This window comes from Lissotriton vulgaris, chromosome 10 (assembly GCF_964263255.1).
Source record: "Lissotriton vulgaris chromosome 10, aLisVul1.2, whole genome shotgun sequence".
Lineage (NCBI taxonomy): Eukaryota > Metazoa > Chordata > Amphibia > Caudata > Salamandridae > Lissotriton > Lissotriton vulgaris.
In genome coordinates, this window is record NC_141698.1 from 508,841,372 (window position 1) to 508,857,121 (window position 15,750).

A 15,750-nucleotide genomic window follows, 5' to 3' on the forward strand; every position below is an offset into this window, starting at 1 on the left:
CACTATGAGAGCTGTGCATGATCTGTAGCTATTGACCAACATCACAAAGACCCATTTAAATACAGAGTACATTGATCTAGCCCCCTCTCTCTTCTAGTCTTTTGGGATTCTTTTTTTTTGTAGATTTATTGCGATTTGATATCAAGTCTAATAGAAGTATTCCATTTAGATCAAAAAAGACATTTACAGACAGGGTGGTAACCCAAGAGATGATGGGATATGATGGAATAGGATAGGGAAAAAGAATTCAAGTTCTGCGGTAGAAAGCATTGTATGCTCCCTTCTACCAGAAAAAAAGGGGGAATAGACTTGGTTGTCGCTGCAGCCAAAGTGAAGTACATGTTTTTTCAGGCAGAATTCCCAAGAATTTGTTCTGCCTTTCCAACACTGGGAAAAACCGGCTGCTGGAAAACCAACCCACTCAGAATCAGTGGGAGCAGAATTCCATATGGTGGGGTGCAATGTAGTGTAGTTCCTATATTCCCAATAGGGCCTGCGCATTGGATTAACATATCTGTTGGACGTGGCCCTTTTGGTAGGTTCACCCCGAAACTTTTTGCATTTGCCTGGCCCGTTTCTCTAACCTGGTGTTGATGATTTTAGGCCTCTGTGCACTTTTTCACTGTGGTCCAGTGAAAAGTGCGTGCGCTCTCTGTATATGTGTGGTGAGACTGGCCTGTCCTTCCATAGGAATGCATGAGGAATATGTGTGTCCATGGTAGTTTCTGATGTGTGGGGAGTGCAGGAGCGAGTTTGGTATGTGCGAACTTGTGAGATTAAATGCTGTGCGATGATGTGCGCGGATTTATGGCGTCTAGTGTGGAAGTGCCACTTCGAGAAGTTGGCATGTCTGTGCAGTAAATGTGAATTGACTGTCTGGCTTGTGATTGGCTGGAGCTGGCTGGTGTGCCTGGCTCCAGGAGTCAGGATGGGTCTGCCCCGGTGGTGAATGGGGAGTTCTGCATGTTGATGGGAGGGAGGAGTGCACCTGGGACCTGAATAGGGCTGGGCCTTCCCTCCACAATGCTGGCTCCACCCCCTGTGGTGTGTCTGATGTCCTTTACCCACCCTGTGAATAGGCAGAGGGGCTGAGAAAAACAAAGTGCTCCAGAACCAGTTGCATCTGGTTCGCCCCTCGCCTGCACCTTTGGAAATAAAGGGATTTTGTGTATAAAAGAGGGGCTGTGACCCCATGATTTGGTTCTTGTTTCCAACTCGAATCTACCAGGGCCGTGCTGCTGCTGGGGCCCAGGGGAAGGCTTGCCTCCCTGGGCCCTGCCCAGCCCCTGGATTGCTGGAGGACTTCTTTCCGGGGCCCTTCTGCCTGGCCTCAGGATGGCTGGGAAACTTTTTCCTTGCTCTGAAAACCTTTTCCTGTGTTTCCCTGGGACCCTTTGCTTTAGGGGTCCTTTCTTGGGGGCTTGGTGGTTGCTGTGCTCCCAGCGCTTTATTTTTCATTTATGGGCAGGGCGCTGTCGTATTCGTCGGGGGAAGCACTCCTGCCCTTTTGTTCCCAGGGCAGGTGCCCACCCCGCTTAGTTCGCTATTTTATGGCACGTGCCCACCCTGCGTGATGGCCGTGTTATTTGTTTTATTTAAATCACTGCGGGTGCCCAAACCGCTGTTCATCTTCATCCTCGAGGGAGCCTACCCCTCATTTTCCGCGGTGTAAAGTTCACAGCCGCGGGCCCGGGAATCTCCTGCCTGGCTGCCTCTGATGTAAACAGCCCGCCGCGCTGGTATTGGTCCCAGCCGCGGGTGTTGCCTAGCGACCAAGAGGCTCGCCAGACGGAAGCGGTGGAAGAGCAGGGAATGCGCAGGGCGCCTTGGCCTCAAGTACTCTCCCCGGATACGGCCAAACCTGCCCTGGAGGCCCAAGCAGTGAGGAGAAGTAGCTGCTGGACCCAGCAGACGGTGGCGAGAGGATAGGAGTCCTCCGAGAACCACCCGGTAAGTGAAGCAGGGCTGGTGGGGGCTCCAAGAATGTGAGAGTGGAGCAGGTCCCAACCCGGTTCATGTTCTGAGCTGGCCCGCTGTTGCGGTCCGCTCCAAAGTGTGGGGCCTGTTGAGTCCAGAAACCCCAGGGAGGGGTCCTGAGATCGAGCGGCCCGGTTGCTCCAACAAGTTCTTAATGGTCGAGAGGGCCAGAGGGGCCTGTGATCTCGCCCTGTGCTTTACCCCAAGTACTTGGGGGCCCTTGTTCCCCTAGAGTCCATGGGTGGCTCCACCGATGGGGGGCCATGTTTATTTGGAAGGCCCAAGGGGGGCCTGTGCTGTGCCCCGTGACTCCAACCCTTTTGGGTGCATACCTACTTAAGGAGCCAGAGGACTCCAGGGGGCCATGTGTGTCTTTTAGAGCCTTGGTGGCTCCAACGTTTAGCACCCTTATTTTCAGAGCCTTGGTGGCTCCATCAGTGGCCTAAGTTATTTCAGAGCCTAGCAAGAAGTGGGTAGCTGCACCGTTTAGGCATTTATTTTCAGGGGACCTGTGCTCTTTTGGACTCAGGAGTGGGACGCACTCCTTCGCCCCTACCTTGGCCTTTCACAGCTGCGCAGCACTTACTACCAGCTGCAGCGTTTAGGCCCCAGTTCATTGTTCTCAGCTGCCCAGCAAGTAGTGGGCAGCTGCAATGTTTAGGTTTGCGCAGATGGCGCACCCCTGACTGCCGCTGCATTGGCACCGCGCCCTGACATTCTGGACACTGGGCATTTGAGCCCCTTCTTGGATGGCCAATTGGCCAGGGGGGCTAGTATATGGATAGGGCGCAAGGCCCTAATGTGATTGATGTGCTATAAAGGTGGTGCTAGGAAATGTATTGTGTATAGTATGTTTTGCGCACCCTGTATCTGATACCTCTAGATATGGTTTAGACTTATGAGGTTGTTTTACCTATGTAGGTTTGTTTTAGTGAGATTGTACTTCATTCTGTGCTTTACGCCCCTAATGTGAGTTATACTTAGGAGGTAGGGTCTAATGTGTTTAGACTAGTGAGGAGATTGCATAATGTGTTTATGCTGGCGAGGTTGGCGCAGGATGTAATTCGCGCCTGATGTGACTGTGCATAATGTAGTTTATGTTACAGGTTGAGGTGGAGTAAAGTGATTACCAGTGGCTACTGGTTGTAGGTTTATGATCTATTTTTACTTGTACCAATTTATGCTAAACGTTGATCCTGACAGTGGCCCACGTGGACCTGTCCTGTGTAAATAATCCCTTGTGAATATTGCCTGTGCCAGTTGGCACAATGTATATTGTGTGATTACTATCTGATGTGTTTTGAGAATACAAAAGTTATCTTTATATAACCTTGTGTGGAGTTCCTTTTGTAGTGTGCCTGGGATGTTGTTGCTGTGTGCGTGCACAAATGCTTTACACATTGCCTCCGGGATAAGCCTGACTGCTCGTGCCAAGCTACCAAGGGGGTGAGCAGGGGTTATCTTTGGCGTGTAACTCCTTTGCCTTGACTAGCGTGGTGGTTTCTGCCTGGCTTTGGCACAAGCCTTAGACAACCAGAAATCCCAGTTCTAACAATATCCTATAGATTTGACGTAGGACTTATGTCTACTAGGTCTCTATTGAATATATTCGACTTAATTGTGAGTGCCAGCTTGCTCAGAGGTCACTAGAAACTTTCTCAAATAAACAAGAAGGGATTAGTTATTGACAACCGCCTAAACATGACAACTTCGTTTCCCCAAGAATAAAACTAATCTTCAGTGTCGTGGAAAGAATAGATAGATATTTTACTCAATCAATTGTGCATGCTTCGTTTAATCAGAAATGCAGAGAAATAGAGAGACGGGCGTTTTCAGTAAAAGGGTTTATTGAACAGTCTTCTTTCTCAAGCAAGTAAAGTGAACTGCTACAATCGTAATACTGGTTGCAAAGTATAATGCGTACAGTAAGAAGAGTATTATAAAATAATACTGTAAACGCATTGTATGGTTCCTAGACCATAGATAAATACATACATAAATAACAAAGGCAAAAATTACTCAACTGGTGCTTCTAAAATACGCCTACCCCAATGTATCTAACATAAGTCTAGTACGAGGGAAGAAGTAAGTGAGATGTAGCATAGGTTTAGTTTTCTTTGCCAAGAATCTAACCAAGATTTCTCTTAGGGTCTAATCAGCTCTGTACCTTGGTTTTAGAATGAAGGTGGTCAGGAATCTCTGTCTTGGGACTCAATTTCCCAACACCCCACGAGGGGAGCTTGGAAACACTGGAGTTGAATTCTCAGCGAGAGAAAGGACAGCTTGTCTGTCAGTGCGTCAGCTGGAGGGTCGGTTTCCTGCGGCACTTGCTGCGAGCTGCGTCGGGCAAGTAGATAGTCGAGCTGCTCCGAACCACTGTGTGTTTGCTAGGGCAAGTGTAGGCATATTTATACCTTGAAGGTGCCTAGTTTGACGTAAAGTCTGACATAATAACTTCACCAAAGAACCCCAAGTGAATGGTAGTTCTTTGAAAACTCCATGATTTCTAGGACAAATCAATATTCAAGCAAGGGGATGTCCCTGACTGCTGAAGCTGAGTTTTCCAAAAAATCGTTGTGGCTTTTTGGAACTAGTAGAAGTAGCCATGCCTGTATTTGGACTGGATGGGTAATGTCTAAATATGGGTATGATTTCTATGCCTAAATAAGGGCAATGTGAATTATAGCCATATAAGGGCATGAATCGATAAATTACGCTTGGATTCTAAAATGTTACACAACACCCCGCTGCTAGGTAGCTGAACTCAGTGCCAGCGCTAGGAGAAACACAGGGGTGCACCCCATTCTTTTGAATATGGCGCATCCCTGCATTTTCAGAATGGAGATCCGTGGCATTAGCAATGTTTGCTTAATGCAACGCTTCCCCATTCTTTTGTAAATATGGCCATATGTTTTTATATTATTTCAGGATGCCTTCCAAATGACAAGAACATGAACTTTTATGGATGGTCGTACACATCTCAATATTTCATTTTCCCTGTTGAATCCTGTCACTGCCACGTAGGACCTCAGCAAACATTAATGTGATATATGCATTTTGAAAGCAATAATTTATAAAGGCTGACAGCCCTAAATTGCATTTACAGGATCTTAGTTGTTTTCTAAATTCAGCACCTGCTTGATTTTACATACATTTTGGATTTGAATTCATAACATCAAATGGATCTTTTTCTGCATTTCTCCTATCAGGTGTATTTAGTTTAGGCTAAAACTACGGATTTCATTCTTTGATTTGGGTAGAATATTCCCATATACTGGCTCATTGAGAGTCCAGTGAGAGCATAGAATGGTACATGAGTCCTAGAGAAATGCTATCAGTAATACTCGGCTGAGATGGCAATAGCGTACAAATCAGTTTAACCAGATGTTAAAACCCCACCCAATCCTCTTTCCAACGTGTTTTCCTAATACAAACTCTTCGATGTAGCACGTAGAGAAATTAGCATACGGGCAGACCCCGAGTATATACAGAATGTACGCCCAAAAATGTTTCCATCTAAATTTCAATTTATCTATAGAAGAACAGTGTTCCCAACTTATTGTTTGCCTGTCTTGACTTTATTATATGGTTTCCTCCAAAATGTTTTTTCCAGGTGTACGAAATTGGGTCATTGGTTGAAGGGGGTGAAACCCTACTCAAATTTCAACCACTATTCATGTCAGGGTGAAACACATGTAAATCCCAAATTAATCTGTACTCATTCTTCTGGTAGCTTGACACAAAGCAGTCAGGCTTAACTTAAAGGCAATGTGTAAAGTATTTATGCAGTACTTCAAACAGTAATAAAGTGAAAACACACACAAAAAAATCCAATATCAATTTCGAAAAATAGAGTACAATTGAATGCATTATTTGTGACCAAATGACAAAACTCCAAGCAGTATACCCAGAGATAAGCAATTTAGAGGTTTAAATTAAAATAGTGCTTTAAAGCACAGAATGACAACTGTAGTTATCTGGTCAAGCTGGACTAGGGCAAAGTCACAATTGCAAACCGACCGCAATGGAGTGCAAGCCAAATACAGAGACAAGTTAGCACCGCAGAATAAAGTACCCTAAATCCTGGCTGTGGATAAGTTCTGCATTAAGGATGTGTTGTGCAGAGGGGATTCTGGGCTGCGATGGGAGGTCCTGCGTCAAGGATGTGTCATGCAGCAGCATTTCCGAGGAACTGGGGGTCTGTAGCATGAGGTCCTGCATTGAGGATGCATCATGCAGCAGTGGTTCCAGGGAGCTGCAGGGCTGGGATACAAGGTCCTACATCAAGGATGCATCAATCAGTGGTGGTTCTGAGAAGCTGCTAGGTTAGACCTTGACGATGCATTGCTCAGCTGTAGTTCTGATGGAAGACTGTGAGGCAATGCATCATTCTGCATTGGTTCTGCTTGGACCACAGCTGGGCTGGCAGGGCACTTTCAGGCTCACGTCCAAGGGACCCAGACCAGGGTAGCACTACTTAGGGGTGCAAGCCGCACAGTAGACCAAGTTGAGGTATTGTGTTCAAGGTGATTGGAGCCCTTTTTGTTCCTGATGCTCTAATCAGGAAGCCAGCCAACTAGCCCTTTGAGTCACTCTGGTAGTCCTGGGTTCAAGATGCAGGGCAGGTACAGTCTTTTTCTCTCAGGAGCAGGGTAGCAAAGGGGAAGAATTGCAGGACATCCGAGTAGCATCCTACATATAGCAGAGCAGCATAACAGTCCTTCTGAGTCTTCCACAGTTCCAGAGGTGTACGGAAGAGTTGGGTATAAGGGTCCAATATTTATGCTAGTTGCCAACTTTAATGTAGGAAACGGTTCTGTAGGTTACCATCCCCAAAGGTGTCTGGAATTTCCTGCTTTGGCCCCAGTTTGTCTAGAGGAACAAAAGACTAGTGTGAAACCCTTTGATGAGGCGGAGCCTTTGTGATGTGAAAGTGTGGTAGGTGACAGCATCTCCCCCTACCAAGTCAGAGATGGCTAATCCTGCCAATGCCTATTCCCCCTTTGTCTCTCTTAAATGTTATTACTTTAGCTACTCCCAGGTAAATGTTATGAATTAATAAATGCAATAAGTTAACCCAATTTTATCCTATGGGTGAGGAAGGCCTTGCAGTAGTGAAAAACAAATTTAAGAGTTTTTTCAATATCACAACACAAAAAAGTTTAAAGTGCATACCCAACTTTTTAAATGCACTGCACCCTGCCGTATGGATTCTTTAAGGCCTAACATAGGGGTGACATATGTATTGAAAAGGAAGCCTTATGCCTGGCAAAAGGTGTATTTGGCCTTGCCGAGATGGTAATTTAGACAACATATACAGGCTCCAATGGCACCCCTGACACGTCTAAAGCTCCATTAAAATGGATGCCATAATTAGTGTTGCAGGCCCACTAGTAGCATTATTTTACAAGCCCTGTGTACATGTAGTACCACTTTATTAGGGTCTTATAAGTATATTAAATGTGCTGATTTGGTGTAAGCCAATTTCACCATGTTTAAAGGAGAGAACACAAACTATTTAGCATTGGTTAGCAGTGGTATGCACAGGCAGAGTTTTAAGGCCAACAAAAACAAATTCAGCAAAAACAGGAGGAGTAAGGCAAAATGTTTCGAGATAGACCATCCTATAGCTGACAGGTCTAACATGTCCCCCACTGTTGAAAGTGAGGAGAACTACCCAACCTCCTAGGAGTTCTCACCACTAAGGCGGAAGAATCTGGAGAGACCATCAGCAATGGTGTGGTCTGACTCAGGGCACTTTTACACCATAAACTCCATTCCTTGTAGGAAGTTGAATCACCTCAACAGTTGGGGATTCTCACCCCTCATTTGTATGAGCGGTCTGAGCGGCCTGTGGTCTGTCTGAATCTGGAAGTGAGTCCCAAACAGGTATAAGCTCAGTTTTTTCAGTGCCCAGACCATGGCAAAAGCCTCTCTGTCAATAGAACACCACCTCTGTTCCCAGAGAAGTAACCTCCTGCTAATGAAGGTTACTGGTTGGTCTAGGCCCTCATCCTTTAACTGTGCTAAGGTAGCAACTATGTCATGCGTGGAAGCATTGTCTGTAAAATAAATTCCTTGGAGAAGTCAGAAACCGTGAGTACAGGTGCTGTACACATGGCTTTCTTAAAGGTGTCAAAGGCTTTCTAATAAGCCTTTGTCCATACCGCCTTTTGGGCTGCTTCTTGGACATCAGCTCAATTAAATGGGCAAAAATGGTACCTTATCTCTTAACAGTTATCCTGTAACATCTGGTGAGGACCAGGAAGGACTTCGCCTCAGTCTGTGTTTTGGGGGTTGGCAGGCCAGGATAGTGTGAATTGTGGTCTGCGAAGGCTGTATCTTGCCCCCACCCACCATATGGCTCATCTATATCATTGTACCATGCCCTAGCTGGCACTTACTGGCTTTGATGGTCAGGCCCACCTGCTGCAGGGCTGCAGCAACTCCTGGAGGTGGTACAGGTGTTCCTCCCAGTTAGGACTGAAGACAGCTATGTCATCCAGGTTGATGACACAGAATGCCTCTTTCCAAGCCAGAATCCTGTTCACTAATCTCTCGAAGATGACAAGGGCATTCTTTAAACTGAAGGGCATCACCTGAAACTGGAAGTGGCCCTCTGGTGTCAAGAATGCTGACCTCTCTTTTTTGCCCCCTCAGTCGGAGCAATCTGCCTGTACCCTGATGTAAGATCAAAAGTACTGAGAAACTTAGCAGCGCCCAGCCTGTCGATGAGCTCATCAGCTCGGGGATGGGGTGTGAATCAGTCTTAGGGATGGAATTGAGTCTTTAATAGTCCACACAGAACCTGAATTCTGGGGTGACGCCCGGTGGGGCAGCCTTGGGCACCATCACATCTGTGCTGGACCAGGATATGTTGGATGGCTCAATCACTCCTAACCCCAGCATCCCGAAGACCTCCTTTTTAATGCTAGCCCTCACCATATGAGACAATAAGTATATTTAGGGGCATACTGTCCCTAGTATCTATGTCATGGGTACACAAGTTTGTAAACCCAGGGGTGAGGAAGAACAGTGAGGCTAACTGTGCTAGTAACTGACAACAGGCTCTCTGCTCCTCTGGGGTCAAGTAATGGAGAGGTTAACACCCTCTCCTGGGCCATCATGCTCCTTGAAAGACAGGCAATGAGGGAGGGGTTCTATTTCCTTTCCCACTCTGTTATCTGTCACCAGGAGCATTGTGACCTCAGACCTCCCAAAGAGTGGTTTGAGGCAGTTTATATGGAGAACACTTAAGAGGTTTCATGGGATCCTCCTGAAATCACCAGGTAGGCTGTCTCCCCCTTTGTTCTTTTGGGCCCGTTGAAGGATCTTGAAATCTCGGGTCCACAATCTCTATGACTCTTACCTTCGGACTAGGCTGAACTTCCACCAGAATTGACTTCTGGTAATACCAGAGGTTCATTACCTCTTGGTTTGCCTCCATTTTCTCCTTAGCCTTCTTCCAGAAGCACTGCATCTGGTTGTGGAGAACTAGTATGTGGCTGACTTCATTCTGAGGGGCTTCCCGGGAGCTTGCTCCCACCCCTCTCTCATTAGGCTTAGACTTCCCCTAACATGGTGACCATAGAGTAGCTCAAATGGGCTAATCCCAACCCCCTTCTGGGGTACCTCCCCATGGACACAGAGCAGTCATGTAAGAGAACATCCGTATTTCATCTCTTGGGCTAAGGCAGACCCATAATCATGCCTTTAAGGGTCTTATTGAATCTTTCAACAAGGCCATTTGTTTGAGCGTGATAGTGTGTGGAGAACTTATAGGTTACCCCACACTCTTCCCACATAGGCTTCATGTACCCTGACATGAAGTTGGTGTCTCTGTCAGACACAACTTCTTGAGGCAACCCATTTGGGTAAAAATGCCCATCAAAGCTCGGGCCAATGTAAGTGCAGTCACTGACCTAAGAGGGATGGAATCTGGCTACCTAATGGTGTGGTCCACCAAAACGAGGACGAACCATTTGCCTAAGGCAGTTTTGGGGTCCAAGGGTCCAATATGTCTATGTCTACCTTTTCAAAGAGACTGGCAATGACAGGCAAGGAAACCAATAGAACCCTCAGCTTTTTACCCATTTTCCCGCAGGCCTGATCGATGGGACATGACCTACAGAAAATGTCTAAGGCTGTCTTTGTCCAGGGCCAATATAAGTGCAGGACAAGACTGGCAATGGTCTTGTCCTGCCACAGATGTCTGACCAGATGTCATCAGCCAACCCCAGAAGGAAGGCATTGTAACACCAGTAGGACCACCAGCACACAGGCTACTCGAGGGCCAGGAACCGTAGGCTCACTATACCTGAGCCTTGTCTTGCTGACTCAAGCCCTCTAGAGTTGGGCACTCTTTTACTCTGTTTGCACCTTGCAGAATTCCTCCTTGGTTGACCCACCCTCAACTTGCCATCCAGCAAGCTTCAAAGTTGGGTTTGCCCTCCCCAGTAGGCTCAATGGTGGCATCCTCATGTAGACAATTAACTGGTACTATGGGAGTGTAAGGGGCTGGATTGATTCTCATACCTTCCTCTTCTTGGTAGCTGTCTGGGCCATTCTTCCAAGCTACATTGACTCCCCTCTTGGGCAGCCCTGGATGTTATCGTCATAGAGACCCATTCAGGCAAGCCTAACATCTCCAAGTGTGACCTGAGCTCCACGTCCTTCCAGTCAATGTGCTGTAGGTCATTGCCCAAAAGATAATCTACAGGAAGGGCTGATAGCTACCTGAGACACCCCCCCACTTGAAGGGACCCAGAGCCACTGTGTAGTGATTCTCCTGGTAGTCAGCGACTATGACCTGATGGAGCGTATTAGGTGTGGTCCACTCTGAAGACACCAGGTGACACCTCACAGTCAAGCTGGTTCCTGTGTCTCTCAGAGCCTCCATCTTTGCCTATTGTTATTAACCCACTGCCTACACCTAGAAGTATTGGAAGGCATATGGGCTTTTGGCACCATCTCTCTATCCCCTAGGGATGGACACTAAGGTAACCTCTTCGTTTTCCCCAATGCTAACTTGCACCACCTATATCCAAACATGACACTGGCCAACCCATGTGTCTGCCCAGTGAGGTTCCGTGACGGTTCCGTGACGACTTGAACCCGTGTTTTCAAGTTTGTCGGAAATACATAAAATTAGTATCAGCGTACCGCAAATGATCCATCTAGTATATCCTAGTGTTTTCGCTACGCTACGAGCAAGAGCACTCCTTCCACTGACACATTTCTGATATACACACGGCATCCATCTTAGATTATGGCCGCCATTTTGTGTTTCCTTGCCCTCACATATGCAATAGCCTCTGATCATTTCATTTACTCCACTTTGATTAAGGACACGTAGCCTTAGCCGGAGATTCACCTCTTACATGACACGTGCACCTTAAACCAGATCACGCTGTAGCTGCATGACTCGACAAAGGCTGCCTCCTCTGCCCAAGGCCAGTCTTGCCAAACTGGTCTTCGTGTCCATTGTACCTGATCATGATTAGGCGGCCGAAGCCGGTAGCCTTGCCCATTTACGACCTACAAACATCCCTTATCCCACTTTTCTATCTTCCACACCTGGCTCTGTTTCTTTCTCTCTGAATCTTTATTAGGGGGAGGTAACGAACTTTACGATGAGGCGGTCCGGGTCCTGAATGCAATATTGACAGGGGATTGTGATGAACTAGTGGGAACCCCTCTTCGTAGATGTTTGGTATCAGATTTTATCGGCGGTTCCTGTGTAACGTCAAATATTTATTGTTTAGAGACACAAAGGTTTGGGAATGTACCGACATGTGAAATATTTGCCTAGAGCACAATTTTTAGTATATAAGGAGCAACCCACTTTGTACAAATGGAACAGGCTCCTGGGTACTGACCGTGTGTAGTATCTATGACTTCTGTGTCCCTGCAGTAATAAACCTTTGGTCTTTGACGCCACCATCGAGAAGCCCGTGTTTCTGTTCATTTGCGCACCAAGGCAGGTGGAACTCCGGGGTCTTTGGGTGTTGTTCCCTGACACCTCTGGACGGAACCAAAAAGTCCAGAACTCCAATTGGCGCCCAACGTGGGGCGACGTCATTCGGTACCGGTCCAAAAGCCCGAAGAGTTCGAGAAGCTTCGTGTGAAGATTCCTGAGGGAGGCGCCCCACTTCATCGATCCCGGCATATCGCAAAAGTGGCCCTGAAGTTCTCTTCCACGAGGGTTCCCGTTCAGGACGGCTGCAGTGGGCCGTTGCCTTGACCGTCGCCCTGTCTTGGACCCGAGGTGCAGTCTTAGTACAGCGAAACGTGACGGGTTTCTCCTTGGTGACGTCTTCAGTGCCTCAGTTAAGTATTTAGTGATAGCTAGCTGGTTACTTTGTGAGGATTGTTAAATCCTTGATCGGTTCTTGGTTTGGTTTAGTTTTGTAAGATTATCACTAGTTGTTCTGGTTACGATAATCTATTTGGTTCAGTTTGGGTATCGATACATTAGTTTGGTTTTGGTAGGCCTAAGTTCTTGGTTCAAGTGCACATATCTGTTTTCGTGTTTTGTTTGTTTTGTGTTCCAGACTGAAAATGGTAAGTCGGAAAATGTTGTCTTGTTTTAGTTGCAACAGTGACTCACAATTAGAGGATTCTTGTCTGGTTCCTCCGATTGGGACTCCCCTTTATGATTTATACTGTAAGTATGGTGTGGGTCCTATAACTTATAATGAAATATGGGTCCGTTATTGTAAGAAGGATGGTGTCCTTAGTTGGCCACTACATGGTAGTTTTGAACCCGAGATCCTTGATAATTTAGAAGCGAAATTGTTTAGGAAGAAAGCCCGGCCGGCAATGTTTGATTCTTTCCGTTATTGGCGAAAAGAATCCAAACAGAGAGAAATAAAAAGGTTGAAGAAAGAACAAAAAGAGCAAGAGGAGTTAACTCTAGAGCAAGCAACTAAACAACTGCAAAATAATGAGTGCGAAAAGGCTATAGATGTAGCAATTAGAGAGCATAACTTAGCGATTGACAAGTGCTACCCTGCCTTGCCATCGAAAACAGCTAAGATACTGGAGGATCCCGAAAACGATCCTCTGTTGTCCTATCTGTTACGTTCACCTCCACCGTACGCACAAGGTGCTGCGACTCAACTTGTACCGAATGTTCAATTGCCGGTTGCTGGACAACCTGGTGTTCTTGTTCCTCAGAATCAAGTTCCTGTACCTCCTGTGGTGAATGTAAATGTTCCTACAGCTCCTCCTCTTCCCGCACTGCCCGCTCCTATACCTACCACTGTACCTACTGATCCTCAAACTATTTTTTCCGATACTCCTACTGTTTCGTCATCTATTCCTACCTCGACTGCATTCTCTATGTCTGCGAGTGTACTAACTCCACTTTCTGTTCGTCGAAGAATCACTGATTCTGTTACTAATATGCTGTCTCCTATATATAAAACCTTGATTAAGACTCCTACTCCTGACTCTGTTCAGAGACGGAGTCAGCTTCCAAGTACTGAAGAACGGGGAGTTTTAGACTCCACGGCTCTCAGATGGATTTCGAAGGGTAGAAGATATAGTACGAGAGATGTGTTAGAGACATTTATGCAGTGGAAAGAACCAACGCAACGATACGTTTTTGATGAGATGTGCTCGTTGTTACGTGAAGAGATAGAAGAAGACGATGTTGAATCAGATTTGGAAGATTTAATTAAAGTGCAGAAAGAGTTTGCTGCAGGAATGATAGTGGGTGATAATATAAAAGAAGCGATGGAACTCATTTTGAGTTTTAGGAATGATCCATCTCTTCGTTCACCGAGACATTTAGAGAAAGGTAAAATGAAGCTAAGTCGCCAATATCCTATGAGGGAGGTTCCTCCAATTTGGCGCGAAGCAGTGCCACGTGATGATAATGCTGGTATTGCAGGTGCTCCAGCACAGTTCCAAAGAGTATGGATACATATTCCATGGAAGCGAGCAGAAGTGTTAGCAGTGAAGCAGGCCTTGCCAGATCCGCGTAAGAATCCAGCCGGATATTACAAGGAATTAACACAGACAGTTGAGGCTTGTATAATGAACTTAGCCGACATTGATATGTTATTTGGTAACGTAGTTCCGCAACCAGTGTGGGCTAAAATTCGTAGAGAGGATCATCAGGCTGCTTTAGGTGGTGATTGGGCAGCTATCACTGCAGCAGATGGTCAACAAATAGGTGGTGCGAAACCCGAACCTTTGATCGCTAATCTTCCTGGCAGAATAATTGATCTAATGAAGACTCTGATGCCAGCATTGCGTGTTAATTGGGACAAGTTGTCAGCATGTAGGCAAAAGAAAGACGAAAGTGTCTCGGACTTCTTCACGAGGTTCGAAGAGACTTTTGTGGATCATAGTGGCCAGGACATGAGTACAGAAGGAGGGCAAAGATTGTTTGTCGATAAATTTGTGCATAATTTGTTACCTGAATTATGCAATAAATTAAAAGACTCAGAAAGTGCGTGGGCTGTATCTACGACAGCGCAAATACTTGCGACTGCGCAGTACTACGAAAATAGAGATAAAGAGGAAAAGGAAAAATCAGAAAAGAAAACGAAAGATTTAAAGACTAAAGTTCTTTTGCAGCAGGCGTATCCGCCTCGCGCGAACCAGACTAATACGCAGCAGAACTCATACCAAAGGACAGATTATAGTACATCAAGACCTCAATATCAATGGAATCAATGTGCGTACTGCAAGAAAGAGGGTCACTATAAAAATGAATGTCCGATCTTGGCGCAAAATAATGCAGCAGCAGCTCAGAGAGGTCGTGGTGGTTTTGTGCAGAATTCTAGAGGACGAGGACGAGGTGCTATGCCTCCACAAACTAATGATCGTCCATCCAATCACTTTGATCAACGAAATGGACAATCTGTTCAGCAAAATAGATCTCAGCAATATCTTGTTGAAGATTATTGTGAAGTAGAAGAGGGTTTTCAACAAAATGGGTACTAGGACAGCCATGGACAGAGAGAGGGAGTAGTATCAGTTCCAGTGGATCAGAGTGGGCCTTATGTCGCAGTAGCAACATCAGGTGTAGTCGAACCGTTTCTGTTGGATACTGGTGCCGCAAAAAGTTCTATAATTCATGCGAAACTCCCTGGCGCACCTTTGTCTGGCTCAACAAATGTTTCCGTAGGTTTTTCAGGCGCCCCTGTGTACAATCCGATATCTGGTCCTTTGTCTATTTCTGTTGGACCGTGCCAATTGAAAGCACCCCTGATTTTGACGACAGGTTGTAATGAAAATCTGCTTGGTTTAGATTTGTTAAAGCGACTATATGCGACATTGTACTGCTCTCCGGAAGGAGTACAGCTTACACTGGGAAAAAACATCACCTCTCCGATGTACTTGTCAATGGACGCACTCCCGCCGGAGCTCCGTTCACTCCCTGATTCTCTTTGGGCGATTGGTCCTAATGATGTAGGTCTCCTAGAAATTCCACCGTATGTAGTGACTTTGAAAGCGAATGTGAAATTTCCAAGAATTCCCCAGTATAAAATATCGAGTGAAGGTGAGCGTGCACTTTTATTGATTGTGCAAGACTTGATTAAGAAGGGTGTAGTTGAAGAAACTAGAGGAAATGTCTGTAACAGTCCTGTATTACCGATTTTGAAACGAACTGATCCTACAAAGTCTCCAGTTTATAGGTTTGTCATAGACCTTAGAGAAGTTAATAAGATTGTAATTCCACAGTTTCCTGTAGTGCCAGACATTACTGCCTTGTTAACATTGATTCCTGCCACAGCTACGTGGTTTTCAGTTATAGAC